General features: G+C 47.0%; 1 protein-coding gene across 4 annotated transcripts in view; it reads right to left on the bottom strand.

Moving 5' to 3' along the window:
* SEMA3F (semaphorin 3F) overlaps window positions 1-24,354 on the bottom strand; it is a 77,745-nt gene extending 53,391 nt beyond the window's left edge. For all 4 annotated transcript variants that reach the window (XM_069736020.1, XM_069736021.1, XM_069736022.1 and 1 more), the window contains exon 1: window positions 24,170-24,354. The gene's annotated coding sequence lies outside the window, so the exon portion shown is untranslated. The remainder of the gene's footprint in view (window positions 1-24,169) is intronic.
* Between the last annotated feature and the right edge of the window lie 1,913 nt (window positions 24,355-26,267).

The following is a 26,267-nucleotide window of genomic DNA, read 5'->3' as shown; positions in this document are numbered from 1 at the left end:
AAAAACGAGCGAAAGAGTGCGCCGGCACAGTCTGACGCCGCAGGAACGTGACAGACGGACGACGTGACTTGTGATGGGAAACAGGCAAAGGTGCAACCAGGTGAAAATCCACAGAACAGGAGATGTCACAGCCACTGGATGTGTGGTCCCTGGGGCCCCGCCGTGTCTGGGCTCAGGAGCCACCATGTCACACTCCGGACATCCGGTAAGACCAGAAGGTTAGAGACGCCTCACACCGACGGTAGAAGGAACCAAAATCCAGCAAACCTCACAACAATGGCGACCAAAGAGGTGCAGCCCCCGATAGCTGCGCCTCATAGCGCCAGACTGAGCTCATTCACAAGGGAAAGAAGGATGGGAGGAAGAGTGTCCTCCGAGGAGAGGCAGAACTTGTAGGGTTAATCTACAAAACAGATAAATCACATTTTATGGATAAAGATATATAGAAAGGAGAAAACATGAGAACTCAGAGCCAGTCTCTACAGCTACGACGCCATTCACACCTATGCAAAATATTCATTGAAAATTAATGATGAGCGGGGTCAATAAGCATTTAACTGCCATATAGCTGCTCATCTGCATAGCCATAAGGAGATGAAACCATGGCATTACACAGTTAGGCTGTATTTTATGGGTTAAAGTGGAACAGCATGTGTCTGATATTTAATGTGCTGGTAAAACACTCACAGAATCCCTACACAATACGCACAGCCTGCAAAAGAAACGCATGGTCTGCAAAATGGCACAGTAGAACAGACGGCCTGTGAAAACTGCACGGCGAAACACACGGCACGCGAAACGGCACGGCCTGCGAAACAGACGGCATGGGAAAAACACACGGCCTGTGAAACGGCACGGCGAAACACGGACTGTGAAACACACGGCATGGGAAAACACAAGGACTGCGAAAAATGCATTGCGAAACACATGGCCTGCGAAACGCACGGCCTGCGAAAAACAGCACGCAAAACGGCACGGCCTGCAAAAACAGCATGGCAAAACACAGGGCCTGCGAAACGGCACTGCCTCCGAAACACAACGCCTGCGAAACACATGGCATGGCAAGGCAAAACACACGTCCAGCGAAAACGGCACGGCCTGCGAACACAGTGGAACTGATAAGATTAATGAACTACATTCATATCCGTCATTAGTTGACTACATTGGGTAGGAAACCGTGAAGTAGAATTAGGAAGGTGTGTTGTGAGTGCACTAAATGCATTTCTTCTTTCTAATAAACACTAGAAATGTTCTGGACATAAATCAGGGCGCAGATAATGGAAAGGGACGTATTCACACTTAGATTTTTCTCCACTTTATCACTTCAAATAAAAATCATGTGAGCGGCATTCTGCTTGTTGTACAGGAGCACAGTGCACCAACATGACAATTTAGATTCACATTAATATTCATTATGTGGAGTAATATTGTCACTGGAGCATTAGCAATTAAAGGAAATCTGGCAGGCGATTCTTGCTGACAAATCCCCGAAGCAGTGTGGTCTGTGCCTGCGCTCCACGGTCAGGTCTGTGCCGCTGCAATGCGTCACAGAAGACTATGGCCGGCTGTGATCCGGAGGTCCGGGCAGCATGAATCGCCTGGCAGGGTCCCTGTAGCATGGATATGTGCCATGTCTCCTGGGGGCCTGTTCACATTGTGCGTATCTTCTCATCTCTAATCCTTCTGGTGGATCAGGGTGGACGTCACCACCATCACGACAGATGATACATGTCCATTAATAGAGGTGCGCGTAGCAGCGAGAGGTTCGTCATATGGGATCACTTATATATAATGAGGCTTTTTAGGATCCGTCTTGTGACAAGACGTTTATCCCTTTTCCCAAGGCATATTTCATTTTTCTTCTCGGCTTTCTGACCAATTTCGGAGACCTCCGGTACAATAACATTTGAGGTCAGTTTATTAGGTGTAGTGTTTTTACAATGGTGGATAGGCCACTTTCTATAGATCTAGGAGTAGAGTCAGACACGCAAAACACATCGGAAAATATAATTTGGTTCCCTATCAGCATACTTTAATGAAGCAGTAAAAGATTGTCCCTTTTTTCACCTGGCCACGGATCAGAAACCTAGTGACCATGGCTTAATGGATCGCACGATTACTTCTTCACAGAGACGATTTATTCTAAAAAAAGATGGTGGGGCAGATTTACTAAGCGTAAAGAAAGTTCTCACCTAAGTCCTGCTGCACAAGACATCTATTAAGTATTTTACAAACTTTTTGAGCCTCACTCTAAGGCCGGAGTCACATACAGCGAGATACGGCCGAGTCTCGCAGGTTAAAAACAAGCTCTGGCACCGGCACTCCGGAGCGGAGCGTGCAGCTCCATGTATTGCTGTGCGGCTGCACGCTCCGCTCCGGAGTGCCGCTGACAGAGCTTGGTTTTAACCTGCTAGACTCGGCCGTATCTCGCTGTGTGTGATCCCGGCCTAAAGGGCATGGTTTACGAGGAGCTACACTGCGGCACAAAAGATTAGCATATTGGACAAGGTACATGCGCCAAATGTATCATCTGCCATGAGCCGCTGCGAAAAATCTGGTGCATCCAGTTCTCAGCTATAAATATTGAAGACGGTATTAATAGTTTATTATTCAAACCAGGGCTGTGGAGTCGAAGCCAATTTTGGTGGAGTCAGAATAAAATGGACAATATATAATAAATTGGGTCCAGTAGTTCAATGCAATTTGTGGGGAGTATTTTTTTTCATAAGAATTTGGGAACGTTATGAAATGTCCCATAAATGTCTGTCCTATTCCTGATCTATGGTCTAGACTTTTAGCGGAGATGAATCTGTGCTGCAGTTTATGTTAATGATAAGTAGTGAAGCTCCTCCTCTACAGATAAGGGGAAAAATAACAAACACACAGGGAAGGAATGCCTGCATTCATCTCAGAACTTCTGGAGTGAACAGGAAAGCAGGATTAAAGAAGGTAAGTACTTCCTAAAGCATATCTAAACTGTCAGTAAGCTGTACATAAATCAATAGTCCAATATATGTGGTCTCTGTATGCTTGATGTTTTAGTTTGTTTTTCCTTTTAGCTTATGTTTGGAGAAATTAGAGCCCTGATGACTTACGGTATATATACTATACATACAATATAAGAGGAAAAAACGTTTCTAACATCTCAAGTTCGGAAATACAGTATCAGGATTGATGAGAACATATTTTTGTGTATGTTCTGGAACATGATTCAGCACAAAACAGGCTCCCTCCCTCCTTCCTCTTCATAGAATTTGAAGAAATATGATGTGAAGCATTTAGTGAGCTGTACCCTGAGACAAGCCTGACATTGAAAGTTCAGAGTTCAGCTATTTAACAACATATTTTACAAACTTTATACTTATCATATGTGCTATTAATTTATGCAAAGATTGTTTATTTCTATCCCAAATGATACAGTGCATGATTCCCTATTCTTGCAAGAATTACAATATACCCCATTTTTGTTTTACAGGACAAAATCATTTTGAGAGTGAATTTTCATCATTACAAAATGTCTAAGAAGCATCTTATGAAGTCAGCTGTATTTGAGCATTTCACAGTGACTCAAGAAAAAAAACATTGTCAGTGTATAAGGCCAGGTTCATATGTGTTTGGCGTCCGTTAGACGGACTACGTTACACCATGGCATAACGCGGTGTAACGTAGTCAGTTAACGCCGCCATTTAGTCCAACGTCGGACGCACCGCTAGCACACGCCCATTGTGGGTGTGCACTAGCGATGTGCCGTCATTGAGTGACGGACCTTGGGAAGCGGGCTGCAGCGTTTCCGGGTCAGTCACTGCTAGCGCAGACAGAGCATCTGCTAGCTCTATGTGCGCTAGCGCAACGACATATCGGCACTTGTGTTAGCAGCCCGTTAACGCATGTGTTGAATGGACTGCTGTTAACGCAATGTGAACTTGGCCTAAGTGACCCACATGAAAAAAAATGCTGTGATGCCAGTGATAAAAGTGCTCCTTCAAGAGCTTCCAATCTAAAAAGACATTTACAATGCCACCCAGAAGTTTACAAAGCTGTGATTGAAAGATCACAGAAGCACCAAGAAACCAGAGACCAGCACTTCCTGCCATGCAAAGGAGGAAAGAGCATCTCAAACATCAGTTACAAGATATTTTGTAAGTGAAAGTTACTGTAACAATGACAGCTCTTAGTGGAGAAATGGCCTGCAAACTTGGTGTTTCTCTGGAAAGAGAAAGTATTAGAAAATAAGTGATTGAAGAAGCCCTTAACCAAAAGGAAGATCTTAAAAGACTCAAGAGACGCTTTGTTTCTTAAAATGGATGCCTGCACACGTCACAGAGTGAACTCTTTTGCTATCAACATTCGATATGTTTGTGACAAAAAAAAATGTTACTAAGACACAGGCAGTAAAAGATACAAAAGCTCATCACAGCAGCCAGTCTCTCCAGACCTTAGTGGAAAAAGTTCTGCAAGATTATGAACTCAAAAAAGAACAAGTTCTTACTATTGTAACTGATTGTAGCTTCAAACATGGTAAGTACAATTAAACTCATGAATGAGAATAATGAAGGTGAACAGCAGCTAGAAGAACATTTCACATAAAGTATGTTGGCGTTGGAAGGCTACAGTCCTGTTCCCATATCGGAGGAACAAACAGATATTACTATAGAAGAACAGCAAAATGATTATTTACAATTAGGTCTTGCTGAAGCTGCTTCAGACCTCTTTAATATTCATCACAGGCGCTGTGTTGTGCACACGCTGCAGCTGGAAATAAGAGATAGTCTACAAGAGGGACATGCTGGAACTCAGATTAGCAAAGTGAAGAAATTGGCTATTACTGCCAGAACCCCTTTCATCTTGAAGAGACATGCTGGAAAACAGGCAATTGTGGATCAAGCCACTCGGTGAGGCAGCACCTATTTAATGATTGAGCTGAAACCCTTCCTTGTAGATATGGCCAACCCTCGGGTAACACTACATGAAGGTCAATGGACACAGGTGGCTGAATTGAAGGAATTGCTTCATCACCCATTTGCAGTGACTAAAAAGTTACAAGCTGAGGATTTAACTTCTGGCATTTTTCTAAAGGAGTGGAAGAACTTGTTTTGCCTGTCCCAAAGAGATGACATTGCTGCTTCAATGAAATGGAGAGAGACACTGCTATTCGAAAATAAAATTGTTCTGGCAGCTGTTTATGTGGACCCGAGTCATCGTATATTGCTGGATGATCAACAGCTTACTAAAGGAACAGAAGCTCTGATTGAGGTAGCAGTTAGGATGAGTGGGCTACAGGACGGCCAAGAGCAAGAGGACTCGGGTCCTGCCAGTGCTGCTGCCGTTCCTTCATCCTCATCAGATGAGGAGATTGATTTCGACAAGTATTTGAATGACATGGAGCACGCAAAGCGTTGCTGCAGGGAAAAATATTCCACTCCCATAGAAAACAGAGACCATATTTCAGCAACATTTTTCACTTGCTCTCAAAGAAGTAGAAGAGTTCAATCATTCATCAAAACTGACTTTGCACGAGGCAATTCCTTTATACCCTGAAATTGTTAGAGAAGTCGCCCATGTGGTCACCGCTTTACCACCAACCCAAGTTAGTGTAGAGAGGTCATTCTCCAGCCTTAAAATAATTAGGTCAGATGTGAGGTCATTATGGAGGAGGATCTGATGGAGGCGATACTATTTCTCAGAACAAATTCATAGACCGCACAAATGCTATTCAGTACATTTTTTGTTGAAAACGTTTTTTCCCCCACTTAATGCAGAGTGTATAATAAATTGTAAATGTGCAAAAGTTTTTTGTTCTAACGTTGTATTCCCATTAATATATTTTATGTTCTATCTAAATGGCTTGATTATTGTATCATAATAATGATTAAAAGCCTGATGTTACCATTTTACCACAGTAAATTTATCACTTAAACACGAGCCATGCTGCTTGGAAAGCATCGCCAAACCGCGCGCCTTACGGCGCGCGAATTTTTGCCTGTAGGATATTATTGCAAGAGAACTTGGCTAAGTAGATTACACAAGAAGGAAAACACACAGCAAGTCAGCAGGATCTAGGAGCAACATGGCAGATGTGACAACCTACATGGTGAGCTGCAGCATGTGCTACATGTTCACAGATCGACCAGAAGAAGAATCCAATTTCACCTGTCAGAAGTGTAGACTAGTGGCCCTTTTAGAAGAAAAGGTGCGGGGTCTGGAAGAAAGAATAGCAACTTTGAAACTCATCAAAGAGAATGAAGACTTTCTAGACAGAACAGAAGCATCTCTACTGGTCACAGAAGGTGAAAAAAGTGTCAGAGAACCTCCAAAAGAAGATGAGTGGAAGCATGTGACCAAAAGAAGCAAGAAGACCATGGAGAAATCAACAACCACACAACTGAAGAACCGATATCAAATCTTTGCAGAGGATGAAGATGGCACACCTAAGGATGAAGCAATACCAGCAAGCAAAAAAGAAAAGGGCACACAGCAACAAGTGACAGCAAAAAGTACAGCCAAGAAGCAACGAAGAGTGGTGGTGGTGGGAGACTCACTACTGAGAGGCACAGAAGCAGCCATCTGCAGACCGGACATAACTGCAAGAGAAGTATGCTGCCTTCCAGGTGCGATGATCAAGGATGTGACCGATAGGATACCAAAGCTCTTCAACTCCAAGGACGTCCACCCATTTCTTCTGATACATGTTGGCACCAATGACACGGCAAGGAAGGACCTACCGACAATCTGCAAAGACTTTGAAGAGTTGGGGAAGAAAGTAAAGGAACTGGATGCACAGGTAGTTTTTTCTTCTATCCTTCCAGTAGACGGGCATGGCACCAGGAGATGGAACAGGATCCTTGATGCAAACAACTGGCTAAGACGATGGTGCAGACAACAAGGATTCGGATTCCTGGACCACGGTGTGAATTACTGGTACGATGGACTCCTCGCCAGAGATGGACTACACCTCAACAAACCTGGGAAACACACATTCGCCAGAAGACTCGCTACACTCATCAGGAGGGCGTTAAACTAGAAGAAGAGGGGATGGGAAGAAAAACATTAGACTTGAACAAAGAAGACCCAGGAAAACATACTCAGATGGGAGGTAAGAACATTTCTAAAGCAATCCACAGTGAGGAGATTGGAACAAAACAAAATCCTCTAAACTGCATGCTCGCAAACGCCAGAAGCCTGACAAACAAGATGGAAGAACTAGAAGCAGAAATATCTACAGGTAACTTTGACATAGTGGGAATAACCGAGACATGGTTAGATGAAAGATATGACTGGGCAGTTAACTTACAGGGTTACAGTCTGTTTAGGAAGGATCGTAAAAATCGGAGAGGAGGAGGGGTTTGTCTCTATGTAAAGTCTTGTCTAAAGTCCACTTTAAGGGAGGATATTAGCGAAGGGAATGAGGATGTCGAGTCCATATGGGTCGAAATTCATGGAGGGAAAAATGGTAACAAAATTCTCATTGGGGTCTGTTACAAACCCCCAATTATAACAGAAACCATGGAGAGTCTACTTCTAAAGCAGATAGATGAAGCTGCAACCCATAATGAGGTCCTGGTTATGGGGGACTTTAACTACCCGGATATTAACTGGGAAAGTGAAACCTGTGAAACCCATAAAGGCAACAGGTTTCTGCTAATAACCAAGAAAAATTATCTTTCACAATTGGTGCAGAATCCAACCAGAGGAGCAGCACTTTTAGACCTAATACTATCTAATAGACCTGACAGAATAACAAATCTGCAGGTGGTCGGGCATCTAGGAAATAGCGACCACAATATTGTGCAGTTTCACCTGTCTTTCACTAGGGGGACTTGTCAGGGAGTCACAAAAACACTGAACTTTAGGAAGGCAAAGTTTGACCAGCTTAGAGATGCCCTTAATCTGGTAGACTGGGACAATATCCTCAGAAATAAGAATACAGATAATAAATGGGAAATGTTTAAGAACATCCTAAATAGGCAGTGTAAGCGGTTTATACCTTGTGGGAATAAAAGGACTAGAAATAGGAAAAACCCAATGTGGCTAAACAAAGAAGTAAGACAGGCAATTAACAGTAAAAAGAAAGCATTTGCACTACTAAAGCAGGATGGCACCATTGAAGCTTTAAAAAACTATAGGGAGAAAAATACTTTATCTAAAAAACTAATTAAAGCTGCCAAAAAGGAAACAGAGAAGCACATTGCTAAGGAGAGTAAAACTAATCCCAAACTGTTCTTCAACTATATCAATAGTAAAAGAATAAAAACTGAAAATGTAGGCCCCTTAAAAAATAGTGAGGAAAGAATGGTTGTAGATGACGAGGAAAAAGCTAACATATTAAACACCTTCTTCTCCACGGTATTCACGGTGGAAAATGAAATGCTAGGTGAAATCCCAAGAAACAATGAAAACCCTATATTAAGGGTCACCAATCTAACTCAAGAAGAGGTGCGAAACCGGCTAAATAAGATTAAAATAGATAAATCTCCGGGTCCGGATGGCATACACCCACGAGTACTAAGAGAACTAAGTAATGTAATAGATAAACCATTATTTCTTATTTTTAGGGACTCTATAGCGACAGGATCTGTTCCGCAGGACTGGCGCATAGCAAATGTGGTGCCAATATTCAAAAAGGGCTCTAAAAGTGAACCTGGAAATTATAGGCCAGTAAGTCTAACCTCTATTGTTGGTAAAATATTTGAAGGGTTTCTGAGGGATGTTATTCTGGATTATCTCAATGAGAATAACTGTTTAACTCCATATCAGCATGGGTTTATGAGAAATCGCTCCTGTCAAACCAATCTAATCAGTTTTTATGAAGAGGTAAGCTATAGGCTGGACCACGGTGAGTCATTGGACGTGGTATATCTCGATTTTTCCAAAGCGTTTGACACCGTGCCGCACAAGAGGTTGGTACACAAAATGAGAATGCTTGGTCTGGGGGAAAATGTGTGTAAATGGGTTAGTAACTGGCTTAGTGATAGAAAGCAGAGGGTGGTTATAAATGGTATAGTCTCTAACTGGGTCGCTGTGACCAGTGGGGTACCGCAGGGGTCAGTATTGGGACCTGTTCTCTTCAACATATTCATTAATGATCTGGTAGAAGGTTTACACAGTAAAATATCGATATTTGCAGATGATACAAAACTATGTAAAGCAGTTAATACAAGAGAAGATAGTATTCTGCTACAGATGGATCTGGATAAGTTGGAAACTTGGGCTGAAAGGTGGCAGATGAGGTTTAACAATGATAAATGTAAGGTTATACACATGGGAAGAAGGAATCAATATCACCATTACACACTGAACGGGAAACCACTGGGTAAATCTGACAGGGAGAAGGACTTGGGGATCCTAGTTAATGATAAACTTACCTGGAGCAGCCAGTGCCAGGCAGCAGCTGCCAAGGCAAACAGGATCATGGGGTGCATTAAAAGAGGTCTGGATACACATGATGAGAGCATTATACTGCCTCTGTACAAATCCCTAGTTAGACCGCACATGGAGTACTGTGTCCAGTTTTGGGCACCGGTGCTCATGAAGGATATAATGGAACTAGAGAGAGTACAAAGGAGGGCAACAAAATTAATAAAGGGGATGGGAGAACTACAATACCCAGATAGATTAGCGAAATTAGGATTATTTAGTCTAGAAAAAAGACGACTGAGGGGCGATCTAATAACCATGTATAAGTATATAAGGGGACAATACAAATATCTCGCTGAGGATCTATTTATACCAAGGAAGGTGACGGGCACAAGGGGGCATTCTTTGCGTCTGGAGGAGAGAAGGTTTTTCCACCAACATAGAAGAGGATTCTTTACTGTTAGGGCAGTGAGAATCTGGAATTGCTTGCCTGAGGAGGTGGTGATGGCGAACTCAGTCGAGGGGTTCAAGAGAGGCCTGGATGTCTTCCTGGAGCAGAACAATATTGTATCATACAATTATTAGGTTCTGTAGAAGGACGTAGATCTGGGGATTTATTATGATGGAATATAGGCTGAACTGGATGGACAAATGTCTTTTTTCGGCCTTACTAACTATGTTACTAACTATGTTACTATGAGGGAGTTGGAGTAGAAGTCGTGGAGTCAGAGTCATGGAAATTGAGTCGTCGGAGGTTTGGCTTACCGACTCCACAGCCCTGATACAAACAGCCTCGAACTCGAGTAATGACAACTTTATGAACGATCTGCATTAAGATCAATCCTGTAGAAGCCTAGATGGCTCCACCAGGGTCTTCTCCACCGTTCTCTTGATGGTATCCAGACATCGGGTTACTGGTTCCTCTTCGCCTTGTTCTTTCTATTCTCCCGCCCATGATGTCCTTCTCCAGTGATTGCTCTCTTCATACCATTTGTCCACAGAAGGGAAGTCATAGCTCGGTGATCCTTGCTCCCAGTAACATGTCTGGCTTGGTTTGTTCTTTTCATCCATAGTATTGATAACCTCCTTCTCTAGCAACACACTTCGAAGACATTGATTCTGCTTGTTTCTTTATCGTCCAGTTTTCGCATCCGTATGTTACTACAGAAAAGACCAGACTATGTACGAGCCGTGTCTACATCACCAGTGAAACGTTCCTCGATTTGAAGACCTTGTCCAGTGACTTCATTGTTCATTCACGTTGACTTCCGGTGTTGTCGCATCTTGAGTGATCTTCGAACAGAGTAGGCTTAAGTCCATTACAACTCCAGTTCATATCAATAAATCTGCCCCAATATGTCTCGGAGTCCAGGCTTGCTGACCGGAGGGTGCGGTTCAGCTGGCGCTGGTCTTATTACGAGGCGCTAATACCACATGTATTTGCAGTTGTGTGCGGTCATCCAGAAACCATGTCCTGGTGAGACTGACAGGACAAACAAGTCATTAACAAGAGACGTCCTGCAGCTCCGCTCCCCAGACAGGTGATCGCCCGCTCCCATCTGTTCCAGCGCCTCATGTTGCGCTGCCGCCATCTTTAGTCAGTCCGATGGTCGGCTGCTCTCCCACCTTCTTCTCACCCCTTCATATTTTGTTTCACATGCTGGATTTTGTAGCTAAAATAAACAACCCTCTGCCGAGAGAAAGTGACAAGCTGGGGGGGAGGTGAAGCTGGAAACCATGAGTCAAACAGGAGGAAACTGAAGGTCAAACATTAGGATGGCGTAAGATCTGTAGTGACAAGAAAGATTAGAGGGATACCAGATAGGATATTAGCAGGGGCTGGAGATTGCATCCCAGCCGCAATGTGCTGCAGATTTCAGTCCCTTGAGTTTGCTGTGGAATATTTTCTTTTCCAGAGTCCTAGGAGGCCTGGGAAAGTGGAAAATGGGAAGATCTGGGATGATGCACAGCAAGAACAATCTGCAGCCATTTATAATGCACACAACCTTCAGCCCTTTCCATGCCGCAAGGCACCAAACTCCACGCAAATGATCAACTGTCCATCTCGGCACAGCCGGAAATTCACCCTGTGCACATTTTAAAAATCCGCAACCTGCAAAAAAATAAATAATAAAAAAAGTACTGGTAGCGATATAAAGCAGTGCATTATTCATGAGATGTGGACACACAGGTATCCCAGGGCTGAAATTACAACCATCACCTACGGTCGCCTTGCTCCTCATGAATTATTTAGTGCAGAGTTGTGGGATCACCTTTCAGCAGTAGGAGGAGGCCTGGATGCCATACACATTACATGTGGCACTTAACCCCTTCTCGCACCATACAGCACACGGGTGATATGCGATACCCACAGATCAGGCCGCCATGATCGGCAATGAAACGCAGCACTGCAAATACAGAGCTGCCCGCTGTATAAAGAGCCGGGATCCACAGAACACTTCATGGATACAGCATCAATCTCCGACTACCTGACAACTGGATGCAATAAGCATTGTCCTGTACTACAGAGCAAGAGACAGGCGTGCCCCCATAACCTCACCCCACACTGGGCACGCACCACCCTGTTCTATCTGACCCCAGACAGGATTACCCAAACTAATTGGATTTTCAGTTCTGCTGAATTTCTGCTTTACGGAGGGGAATGTGTGATGATGATTGTTCAGCTGCATAGAATTCATGAGCAAAAAAAAAAAACCCCAAAAAACAAATTCAATTTAAAAACGCCTATAAAACATACCAAGGAAAATGTGCTGCAAGTAGGAGAAAAGTTAAACGTGGTCTCCGGCAGCATTCCTGCACAGACATGACGACCGCGACATCTGTAATCTTCCATCATCACCTAAGCCAATAATTTCCTTCAGTTTGATCACGGCCCGGATGTCACCAGGGATCAATCACTCTAATTGGAGCTTATCTATACATTATCGTGCTGGAGATTACAGAAAGCAGCGATGATCCGCCACAGATTAAAGCAGACTGTGCACGGAACTGCGCCATTCACATCCCCCCAGGTATTGTGGGCCACGGAGACTTTACTGCACAGCTTTTTATACTTTCTCAGAAATTCCTAACACATTGGCGCAGTGTCTGTCACCTCCAATGCATCGAGCTGCTGCAATTTATACACAAAGCATACGACTATCCGCAGCTCGTCTGCCGCTGTCCAACACCAACCGCTGCCGGCACGGGGCGAGCAACGCTCAATGTGCACCATCACATGCACACGCCAGTCCTTCATCTTCATCTCTATTTCTGGTGTCCCAGTTCTACAAGACTACAAAGCAGAAAATGTATAGATTTATGCAAACGCCGGTCTGGAGGCTCCGAGCAGCACGGTATAGAACCACATCAAAGATTGGGGGAGATCAGACAAGAATCTAAAGCAGACTCCACAATCACATGAAGACGGCAACACGCTCTGCATTGCTGAGTGGATTATGGGCGTCAGCAGGGACGTATGTGCCATAGAATAAGCCGACCAGTTTATACCAGTCACTGCTTAAAGGGGCAGCAGACGGTGCTCACTAGGACAGGGTCTACAGGCAGCAGATGCTTCAGTCCGGAGAAACTACCTAGTTACCGCCAGTCGACCGTGGACATTACAGAGATTCCCTAAACCTTCAAAATCGGGCAATATTGAAAAATAAGTAAATGCTTCACACAGACAAACATTACTGCCATTTAGTCCCCAGGAAACTAGTGACTAAGAGGAATAGGAATGGGCTCCACTACCACATCAAGCCCTAAAGAAAATTCCATCATTACCAAATATCAAACCAGGATCCACTGCACGGGGGCCAAGGATCCAGGATCCGCTATCCTGGAGGTTCAATGCACGGGGGCCCAGGAGTCGTCATCCTGGAGGTTCAATGTACGGGGGCCCAGGATCCGCCATCCTGGAGGTTCAATGCACGGGGGCCGAGGATCCGCCATTCTGGAGGTTCAATACACAGGACCCCGAAGTCGCCATCCTGGAGGTTCAAAGCACGGGGGCTCAATATACACCATCCTGGAGGTTCAATGCACGGGGGCCGAGGATCCGCCATTCTGGAGGTTCAATGCACGGGGGCAGAGGATCCGCCATCCTGGAGGTTCAATGCACGGGGGCCGAGGATCCGCCATTCTGGAGGTTCAATACACAGGACCCCGAAGTCGCCATCCTGGAGGTTCAAAGCACGGGGGCTCAATATACACCATCCTGGAGGTTCAATGCACGGGGGCCGAGGATCCGCCATTCTGGAGGTTCAATGCACGGGGGCAGAGGATCCGCCATCCTGGAGGTTCAATGCACGGGGGCCGAGGATCCGCCATTCTGGAGGTTCAATACACAGGACCCCGAAGTCGCCATCCTGGAGGTTCAAAGCACGGGGGCTCAATATACACCATCCTGGAGGTTCAATGCACGGGGGCCGAGGATCCGCCATTCTGGAGGTTCAATGCACGGGGGCAGAGGATCCGCCATCCTGGAGGTTCAATGCACGGGGGCCCAGGAGCCGCCATCCTGGAGGTTCAATGCACGGGGGCCCAGGAGCCGCCATTCTGGAGGTTCAATGCACGGGGGCCCAGGAGCCGCCATTCTGGAGGTTCAATGCACAGGGGCCCAATATCCACCATCCTGGAGGTTCAATGCACGAGGGCAGAGGTCTGCCATGCTAGAAGTTCACTGCATTGTACTTATCGGCCCAAGGGCATCCATTACTTGGGAGCTTTCTAGCCCTTTCCAGGTGACATCCATTTAACTAGTGTCTATTGAGTAAATTAAAATCTAGATCTAGTCAGATTTTTGTGTCTTCATGTAATACTGGGTCTGCTCTCACGTGGGAACACAACAGCAACTGAAATTGTACAGCTCCACACCCAACAACTAAGCCGTATACATGGAGGTGTGGATATTTATGCAAGCTGGAGAACTAATGCAGCTCTTGAATGAGGGTGGCTCTAAGGAGCAATGTCGTCCCCTGGATCCACACACTACAGCTGCGGTAAGTGGCCTGCTCCGAGCCTCCATGCATGGCCTCCGCCGCTGGAGTCACGGTAAACACAACTTCCTTTCATACGCCTTTTGAACAATGAATAAATGTAGCGTAATCCACAGTCTGACACGGCTCCTCGCTTCGCGTTTCTACACAGCACACGTGTGGGCATTTACAGCAAACATGTCATCCAGGAACTAACCTGCAGCGTCATCTGTTATCGGCTCTAAATCCACAGCCGGAATCCTAAACGTATACTACGGTAATTAAAGAAACAAACCAACTGCTCAATCAGAGAGCCCACTGAGTGACGTCGATTTAATGTAGTGAACCAAAAAGCCCTAATCAAAATGTCTTCTGGAAAATGATTCACAAATCTCTCCCCGAGCTGGAAATCTGAGAATAAAGGGGAAATTCTTGGGTCTCCACATCCCACGGACAACAGAACTACCCAGGACGAGGATCGAAATCCAAGATCCTCGCTCAGAGGAAGGATGGAGTTACACCGATCCTAAATTATATGGAAAATACAGAACTCGAGGGATCGGTGTGAGGACGCACTACGGAGGCCGCACTACGGAGGCCGCAGTGAGGACCGCTGCATATACAACAGCTGAATGACAAATACCTAAAAATCTGCCCTCCAGATTGATGGACTTAATATTCCATGTGCAAGGATCAGAGCGGAAAGTCATCTACAGATTGGGGTGGGGGCAGGGCCGGGGGCTTCTTGGCTTGGCTGGCGCTATGCTCCTGATGCCCTCCTGTGCCTGTTACCATAAAACTTGTGAAATTCAGACGGTCAGCACTTAGAAGCTTTTGTGTTGCGTGAGAGGATTATCACATAAATGAGGTGGCCAGACTAAAGGGTCAATAAGGAGATTATAGGACACAGACGAAACCCAACGGCTTCATGGGCCGCTCCACGTGGAGGGGGTAACGACATCTTGATGGACTGTAGAGATCCACTTACAGACAACGAGCGATCAATAAATTGTCAGTCATCGTGGTGAAGACGCATGTAATCTGTCATCCTCCGATTACACAGCTTTCCACGTCCACCACCATCAGATGTAGAAAGGAAAGCAACAAAGGCATAAATGCAGCAGAAGTGGCACAGTATCACTGGCAGAAAGTCGCCATTCACTGGTGAACAGGTTCGGACTGGCACATGGGGGACACGAGAATCCCCTGGTGGGCCCCACAATTCTCTACAGGAACAGTCCTTGATTCACTATGTACAGACAGGATCTCATCATTCATTGATCAATCTACCTAGCTCATCATTTTACAGAAGCATTGGTCAGATTCTTAATGAAGGTAACGTGCCATCTGCATATAGTAGAGAGTGAGCCCCCAATTACTTGTGGACCCTCAGAACCCCGGTCTGACACTGCTGGTGAAGATGTAAACCGAGGCCCAGTGTCCGCACCGTACGTGGGAGAGCCCGGCGGAGGAACTGACAGTCATAGGCAAGGAAAGAAGAACAACCTTTCCTGGAAGTATGATTGGGGGCTATAAACGAGTAAAGCGACAAACACGACTGTCCACAGAGGGTGGCAAAGCCTCAGCGCAACAACGCCATTAAACAAATGAGGGAGGCAAAAAGGAATGACAAAACCCCCTCAATCTCCACCTCTTTCCATTGTTGCTCACCATCACTATTCGGTTATGGTCACACAAGGTTTGATAAGTGGAAACAGATTCAGGAAACGCTTTTTTCACGAGAAGTTTTCTATTCCTTACGCAGTTATGAAGAGGTTTTTTCTTCCTTAGAGCTTTTCAGCCTTTTGATTTGACACTTTGCAGAGGTTTCCTTCAGGATCGTCCTCAAAGAAGTGACATGCAAAAGTTTAATACCAACCCAGCATTTAAAACAAAACCTTAAGCAAGGTGATTTCCCATAAAAATGAAAGGTTTTCCAAAAGTTTTTTTCTTTTTTTGGAGGATTGGGAGTGTATGATCCCCAGAGAATGTAACACCCTGCTTCTGGAGGTAACCGTACAGACGTCAGGAGACAATTTCACTTCGTTACCTAGAAGCACGCTGTCCATAAGGTGACCGTCACCGTCCTGCACATCCCATCGCCGCTGCGTCCATTGCTCCGCTACCTCCTTGCTGGATTAAGGCTGCAACGTCTCGGCCTTCATGATCTACTGTAGGTTTTGTTGGCTACAATTTGTGAGAACATTTTGTCACAGATTCTCTTTAGTATTATTTTAGGCAATAGGCCGAGAGATAAAAATATTCATCTGCCCAGAGTGAAAGGCGATGATGCTGAGGAGGGAACGCGGCTTCATCAGTTTGATGGAAACTTTAGCAGAATTGGGTTAAGTTTTGCTTTTATTTGGACAGATGAGGCTTCTTCTAGGTTCACATCGCATTTTTGGTCTGTGTTTAGCATATACACCATGAAAGCCTCCATCATTAATATAATATGATTGCAACAGTTGTCATTAAAAAAAAATAGTCAACTCTGTGGTACCCTTCATTACCTGGACTTTGTGGATGGAATAGGACAGTACCCCTGCACTCCATCCCATATTTTGTGGCACACATTAGCCAAACAAAGCCCCATACACGTGTTTAGGAGGTAGGTCCACGGCATCGGAAACCGGGAAGAATGAAACATGAAATTTTAGCCTCTCTTCACTGCCTTGGACATTATTTCTTCAGCTGGGTGGAAGGCTGAGCCAGTTTGCAGAGTTCTTTGTGTGGTGCATCCCACTTTTCTCAAAATACATGTTTGGCGTGGATGACGGAAGGCCGGGCTGTGGATTCGGAGCCAGCTTTGAGTGGAGGAGTAAGAAATGTACAAACTACACCTTCAATACCAAAATATTAATACTGCGTCAATAAATGCAAAAATTGCTCTATATTTACGGTCATTGGAATTAGCTGCAAAAACGAACATCCCAGGGCGGATATTCAGCCTCTTACTACGGTATATTCATTCCCAACTCTTAAAGGGAACCTGTCACCCCGTTTTTTCAGATTGAGATATAAATACTGTTAAATAGGGCCTGCGCTGTGCGTTACTATAGTGTATGTAGTGTACCCCGATTCCCCACCTATGCTGAAAAATACATTACCAAAGTCGCCGTTTTCGCCTGTCAATCAGGCTGGTCAGGTCGGATGGGCGTGGTGACATCGCTCTTTTCTTCCCCAGCTTTCCGTTGGTGGCGTAGTGGTGTGCGCACGTCCAAGTTCCGAATTCCCTGCGCACACGTGAAGAAACAGCGCGCGATCTGCGCTGTTATCCCTTTCATCGGTGGGGGCGGCCATCTTCCTGGGGCCGCGCGTGCGCAGATGGAGTGCTCTGCTGCACGGGGCTTCAGGAAAATGGCCGCGGGATGCCGCGCGTTGCGCAGAAGAGATCGCGGCGGCCATTTTTCCAAAGCCGAGATGCAAACTCGCAGCATAGGTGGGGAATCAGGGTACACTACATACACTATAGTAACGCACAGCGCAGGCCCTATTTAACAGTATTTATATCTCAATCTGAAAAAACCTGGGTGACAGGTTCCCTTTAATCATGAGCCACTGATAGAGCAGTCAGCATTGTGGTCAGAAACCAGACTCCTAAACGACAAGTCTGCAAGTGATCAGGAAAGCAGAAGAGACTCCGGAAAATGGCGGAACATCCCATACAGCATAAGGCCCAAAATTAATAATAATAAGGCTATGTTCACATGTTGTGTTTTTTTTCCCCGCAGGCAAAACCTGCTCTCTTGGCAGTAAAGAAGCAACATAAAAAGCAGGTTTTGCTGATTGTTTGCCGCGTTTTTGGTACTTTTTTTTTTTTTATAGTCAGGCTACATTTGCCTCTTGTCTGTGCTGATAAAGTTTAATGCATAAAAAAAGTAATCTGATTCAACTTCAAAATGGCTTTGGCAAAAAAAAAAAAAAAAAAAAAAAAAAGGAGTAAAACTTAATACCTGCTTTTTTTGCACTCATGCAATGGGTGAAAAACGCTAAAAGAAGTGGCATGAGGCATTTTGCAAAAACACAGCTCTTTGATTAAATATTCAGGGAATAAAAAAGCGTGTGCATAGATCTCAGACTTTGCATTAAACAAATATCAAAAACTGCTGGAAAAACGCAATGCGTGAACATAGCCTTACAAGGGATAAGAACCTTATAGTCATACACGTCCCTTTAGGTTTTTAGCAGCACACCTCCATAATTTGTGCACATACATGGCTCCGCTGGCGCAGACTTCTGCCTGGGCTTAGATATGACGAGTACACACCGTCAGTGCAAGTTCCCGTATAAAACACTTGGCCGTCACTTTTCTCCAATCATTCACTTGTCGTCTGTAACTGACATCAACTTCATCAATTAATTAACAGAGCTCAGTAATTGCAGGGACAGAAAAAAAGAATCCCCAGAGCGACAACACTTCTAATGGGAAAAATCTGAGCCGGACGGGGCAGACAAGCAAAGGATTGCCAGACACTGATGGAGAATGCTGGGGGTTGTGGTTCCATTACAACTTGTCCAGCAGCCTAGAACATTAGACACCATAAAATGAGGCATCACGATGTTATAGGAGGGTTCTGGCACATTCACTGCATCGCTGAGGTAGGTTCACACAGGGCATTTGTGCAGGGTTTTTTTTAATGCAAATGTTAAGCTGCGTTTTATAGTACCAGCAAAGTCTGACATTACAGAAATCACAAGCGTGCACATTGTATCCTCCCCCCTGCCCCCCCCATCAGGATTTTGTGCTTTGCATGTTTTTTTGCACAATGGAGCATGTCACTTTTTCACCCATTAAAATGAATGGGTGGTGAAAAACGCTGAAAAAAAAATGCACCTAAAAACGCAGGTATCAGATTTTGCTGCGTTGTTTTTCCCAAAACCTGATTCTATAGAATAGGACATTTTCTGCCAAGAAATCAGGTTTAGCTGCAGAAAAAAAAAACACTGAAAAAATGCCTAGTGTGAACTTAACCTAAAGCCGACAGCTGCTGAGGTGAATGCCATTGTCTATACCTGGTGACCGGTGATCTGTCCCCTCAGCTCCAGTAATCCACAAACTAATAGGCAACGGAGAATAATCCACACAGGATTGTCAACAGGACTTGGGACCTTTCATCTCCTGAATCCAGTCCACAGCCTGAGCCAATGCCACAAGATAACAGCTCCCATCAGGTCTGAACACCAAATCATCATTATATACAGAGCTCAGAGACTCATTCTACAAACACAGTACACACACATTGTTTATACCCCAGAGCTGCACTCACTATTCTGCTGGTGCAGTCACTGTGTACATACATTACATTACTGATCCTGAGTTATATCCTGTATTATACTCCAGAGCTGCACTCACTATTCTGCTGGTGCAGTCACTGTGTACATACATTACTGATCCTGAGTTACATCCTGTATTATACCCCAGAGCTGCACTCACTATTCTGCTGGTGCAGTCACTGTGTACATACATTACTGATCCTGAGTTACATCCTGTATTATACCCCAGAGCTGCACTCACTATTCTGCTGGTGGAGTCACTGTATACATACATTACATTACTGATCCTGAGTTATATCCTGTATTATACTCCAGAGCTGCACTCACTATTCTGCTGGTGCAGTCACTGTGTACATACATTACTGATCCTGAGTTACATCCTGTATTATACCCCAGAGCTGCACTCACTGTGTACATACATTACTGATCCTGAGTTACATCCTGTATTATACTCCAGAGCTGCACTCACTATTCTGCTGGTGCAGTCACTGTGTACATACATTACATTACTGATCCTGAGTTACATCCTGTATTATACCCCAGAGCTGCACTCACTATCCTGCTGGTGGAGTCACTGTATACATACATTACATTACTGATCCTGAGTTATATCCTGTATTATACTCCAGAGCTGCACTCACTATTCTGCTGGTGCAGTCACTGTGTACATACATTACATTACTGATCCTGAGTTACATCCTGTATTATACCCCAGAGCTGCACTCACTATTCTGCTGGTGCAGTCACTGTGTACACACATTACATTACTGATCCTGAGTTACATCCTGTATTATACCCCAGAGCTACACTCACTAATCTGCTGGTGCAGTCACTGTGTACACACATTACATTACTGATCCTGAGTTACATCCTGTATTATACCCCAGAGCTACACTCACTAATCTGCTGGTGCAGTCACTGTGTACACACATTACATTACTGATCCTGAGTTACATCCTGTATTATACTCCAGAGCTGCACTCACTATTCTGCTGGTGCAGTCACTGTGTACATACATTACATTACTGATCCTGAGTTACATCCTGTATTATACCCCAGAGCTGCACTCACTATTCTGCTGGTGCAGTCACTGTGTACATACATTACATTACTGATCCTGAGTTACATCCTGTATTATACCCCAGAGCTGCACTCACTGTGTACATACATTACTGATCCTGAGTTACATCCTGTATTATACCCCAGAGCTGCACTCACTATTCTGCTGGTGCAGTCACTGTGTACATACATTACTGATCCTGAGTTACATCCTGTATTATACTCCAGAGCTGCACTCACTATTCTGCTGGTGGAGTCACTGTGTACATACATTACATTACTGATCCTGAGTTATATCCTGTATTATACTCCAGAGCTGCACTCACTATTCTGCTGGTGCAGTCACTGTGTACATTCATTACATTACTGATCCTGAGTTATATCCTGTATTATACCCCAGAGCTGCACTCACTATTCTGCTGGTGCAGTCACTGTGTACATACATTACATTACTGATCCTGAGTTACATCCTGTATTATACCCCAGAGCTACACTCACTATTCTGCTGGTGCAGTCACTGTGTACATACATTACTGATCCTGAGTTACATCCTGTATTTTAACCCCAGAGCTGCACTCACTATTCTGCTAGTGCAGTCAGTGTACACACATTACTGCTCCTGTTGTCCTCCAGAGCTGCACTCACTATTCTGCTGGTGGAGTGGTGTTCCTGTTTCCATATACGCCTCAGCTGGATTAAGACTCTTTATCAAACGAAAGTGAAATCATTTTAGGACAGTAGTGTCACATAGTGAATTAGTAATCACACCCTGTGCCATGTAACCGGCCCGCTGTTACTCCCTGTTCACACATGAGGAAAAGGTTGATGAAAATTGACACTTAATCAGAATGATATTTTGCCTGGTGAAATAATAAATGTCGATCACAGATCATGATCTAATCGTTCTCAGTCCAAGAACCAAAGTTCTCAATCAGATTTTCGCCTCTTCCCTCGGTGTCGTTCCTGTGAATGCACTCACTGCCTATTTGGACTAAATGTGAAGCCGCACGCTGTGCACCAGACACGGATACCGGACGCTCCACACTCCTCCGAGAATTGAGGGGCATTAAACATGTAGATATTGGGGGCAGTGTGATTATAGGGGCACAGTCTGGTACATTGGGGACAGTGATTATAGGGATACAGTGATTATAGGGGTACAGTCTTGCATATTGGGGGATAGTGTGGTTATAGGGGGTACATATTGGCACACAAGGGAACAGTGTGATTATAGGGGTACAGTTTGGCATATTGGGGGATAGTGTGATTATAGCAGTACATATTGGCACACAAGGGAACAGTGTGATTACAGGGGTACAGTCTGCCACATGGGTTGAGGGTGCGGGGGTTTATCTTCTGCGGCGGTTCTTTAGGATCTCCAAGAACTGGTTTGGATCTACCATGTCCACATGTGACCTCTAGGAGCGGCACGTCACCTTCCACAGTAACAGAGCTCCAGGTGTGAATACCAGTCAGTGCACGGACTTGTGCTGAGTGTATGGGGCCGGAAACTTGGGTCTACACAGAAACAAGTCTCATGGCCCCTCACTCCTGACAAGGTGAATATTGGGCAGGTGCTCCGAGGACCCTCAAGGGTCGGTGCAGCAAACACTGATCAGTCTCTACAAAATGCTCCAAATCAGCTTCACTACAGATCGGTTGAGACTGACAAGAAGTGAAAGACATATCGGAAGGGGTGACGACGGGCGAGTGAGGGCAATGGGTCCCGGGGAGCTGCGGAGGAGTGCTGGGTGGTACACAGTGTGCATGAAACATGGAGGAGAGGTAGAGATTGTGGTAAAGGTCTCCAAAGCCAGTACACGCGCAACCCTGCCATGAGGTCCCCACACACAAACTATACACACACACATTATACATACACCAGGGTCCGCACCCCACAATATATACACTGGGGTCTCCACATACACATACATTATACATACACCAGGGTCCGCACCCCACAATATATACACTGGGGTCTCCACATACACATACATTATACATACACCAGGGTCCGCACCCCACAATATATACACTGGGGTCTCCACATACACATACATTATACATACACCAGGGTCCGCACCCCACAATATATACACTGGGGTCTCCACATACACATACATTATACATACACTGGGGTCTCCACATACACATACATTATACATACACCAGGGTCCGCACCCCACAATATATACACTGGGGTCTCCACATACATTATACATACACCAGGGTCCGCACCCCACAACATATACACTGGGGTCTCCACATACACACACATTATACATACACCAGGGTCCGCACCCCACAATATATACACTGGGGTCTCCACATACACATACATTATACATACACCAGGGTCCGCACCCCACAATATATACACTGGGGTCTCCACATACACATACATTATACATACACCAGGGTCCGCACCCCACAATATATACACTGGGGTCTCCACATACACATACATTATACATACACCAGGGTCCGCACCCCACAATATATACACTGGGGTCTCCACATACACATACATTATACATACACCAGGGTCCGCACCCCACAATATATACACTGGGGTCTCCACATACATTATACATACACCAGGGTCCGCACCCCACAACATATACACTGGGGTCTCCACATACACATACATTATACATACACCAGGGTCCGCACCCCACAATATATACACTGGGGTCTCCACATACACATACATTATACATACACCAGGGTCCGCACCCCACAATATATACACTGGGGTCTCCACATACATTATACATACACCAGGGTCCGCACCCCACAATATATACACTGGGGTCTCCACATACACATACATTATACATACACCAGGGTCCGCACCCCACAACATACACACACATTATACATACACCATAGTCCCCACCCCCACAACATACACACTGGGGTCTCCACATACACACATTATACATACATCAGGGTCCGCACCCCCACATTATACACACTGAGGTCTCCACATACACACAGTGTCTTCTACACAACCACACCATATATATTCATATATTCTCCAGGGTCCACACACACACACACTATAAACATTGGGGTCTTACACACACAGTAAATATATATATATATATATACATATACACACACACACACATAGGTGTAAGACGTGTGTGTATATATGTGGGCATACACCGGGGTCTTACATACATACCGTACATACATACACACCTCGGCAGCTTCCTGCATCCCCTCCTACCGGTCCCTCTGGGGTCTCCTCTGCCCCCTCTTTCCGCCGCTCACATCCCTTTGTGTCCCCGCACCGGATTCACTCCCCTCCTCCTCCTCAGCGGCGGCTGCACACAGGTGACTGCCGGTCACACACACAGGTAGCCCCGGCCTCACGGTTCATGTCCCCGGCACAAAGGAGGCAGCGGCGGACACAAAGTAACAAGTGTTGCAGACAGTGTTGCTGGTGCCGTGTGACAGCCGCTCCGGTGCAGTGTGACAGTGCAGGACTCACTCACCTAACACGACCCCGGCGATCCTTCCGTGTCCGGTAGCGATTGTGGCCCGGAGAAAACAAATATCCGTAAGGTCCAGAGCGCACGGAGCACCGGGAACATCAGCGCGTCCGGTGTCAGTAATCCAGGGGAGATCCCGGCAGATCCCGAGCTCCGCAGCCGCCGCTTATACTGAGCTCGCTGGAACTGAGCAGCTTGTGGCGAAGAAAGTCGCAGGAACTTGAGACATTTACATAAACCAGCCTCCTCCAGCCTGAGCCATCCTCCAGCCTCCCGGGAGCCGCCCCTCACCTGGCCTGCCGGGACCGGGGACCCTCCACCTGATCACAGGAGCCCGGGGACCCTCCACCTGATCACAGGACCCCGGAGACCCTCCACCTGATCACAGGACCCCGGGGACCCTCCACCTGATCACAGGAGCCCGGGGACCCTCCACCTGATCACAGGACCCCGGGGACCCTCCACCTGATCACAGGACCCCGGGGACCCTCCACCTGATCACAGGACCCCGGGGACCCTCCACCTGATCACAGGAGCCCGGGGACCCTCCACCTGATCACAGGAGCCCGGGGACCCTCCACCTGATCACAGGAGCCCGGGGACCCTCCACCTGATCACAGGAGCCCGGGGACCCTCCACCTGATCACAGGAGCCCGGGGACCCTCCACCTGATCACAGGACCCCGGGGACCCTCCACCTGATCACAGGACCCCGGGGACCCTCCACCTGATCACAGGACCCCGGGGACCCTCCACCTGATCACAGGACCCCGGGGACCCTCCACCTGATCACAGGACACCGGGGACCCTCCACCTGATCACAGGACACCGGGGACCCTCCACCTGGTCACAGGACCCCGGGGACCCTCCACCTGGTCACAGGACCCCGGGGACCCTCCACCTGATCACAGGACACCGGGACCCTCCACCTGATCACAGGACCCCGGGGACCCTCCACCTGGTCACAGGACCCCGGGGACCCTCCACCTGGTCACAGGACACCGGGGACCCTCCACCTGGTCACAGGACACCGGGGACCCTCCACCTGATCACAGGACACCGGGGACCCTCCACCTGGTCACAGGACCCCGGGGACCCTCCACCTGGTCACAGGACCCCGGGGACCCTCCACCTGATCACAGGACACCGGGACCCCTCCACCTGATCACAGGACCCCGGGGACCCTCCACCTGGTCACAGGACCCCGGGGACCCTCCACCTGGTCACAGGACACCGGGGACCCTCCACCTGGTCACAGGACACCGGGGACCCTCCACCTGATCACAGGACACCGGGGACCCTCCACCTGATCACAGGACACCGGGGACCCTCCACCTGATCACAGGACACCGGGGACCCCTCCACCTGATCACAGGACCCCGGGGACCCTCCACCTGATCACAGGACCCCGAGGACCCCCACCTGATCACAGGACCCCGGGGACCCTCCACCTGATCACAGGACATCGGAGACCCTCCACCTGATCACAGGAGCCCGGGGACCCTCCACCTGGTCACAGGACCCCGGGGACCCTCCACCTGGTCACAGGACACCGGAGACCCTCCACCTGATCACAGGACCCCGGGGACCCTCCACCTGATCACAGGACACCAGGGACCCCTCCACCTGATCACAGGACCCCGGGGACCCTCCACCTGGTCACAGGACACCGGGGACCCTCCACCTGGTCACAGGACACCGGGGACCCTCCACCTGGTCACAGGACACCGGGGACCCTCCACCTGGTCACAGGACACCGGAGACCCTCCACCTGATCACAGGACCCCGGGGACCCTCCACCTGATCACAGGACACCGGGGACCCTCCACCTGGTCACAGGACACCGGAGACCCTCCACCTGGTCACAGGACACCGGGGACCCCTCCACCTGATCACAGGACACCGGGGACCCCTCCACCTGATCACAGGACACCGGGGACCCTCCACCTGGTCACAGAGAGGACACAGAGGACCCCTCCACCTGGTCACAGGACACCGGGGACCCTCCACCTGGTCACAGGACACCGGGGACCCTCCACCTGGTCACAGGACACCGGGGACCCTCCACCTGGTCACAGGACACCGGGGACCCTCCACCTGGT

This window comes from Ranitomeya imitator, chromosome 8 (assembly GCF_032444005.1).
Source record: "Ranitomeya imitator isolate aRanImi1 chromosome 8, aRanImi1.pri, whole genome shotgun sequence".
Taxonomy (NCBI): domain Eukaryota; kingdom Metazoa; phylum Chordata; class Amphibia; order Anura; family Dendrobatidae; genus Ranitomeya; species Ranitomeya imitator.
The sequence above is the reverse complement of the archived record's forward strand: the minus strand, read 5'-3'. Positions and strand labels throughout refer to the sequence as shown.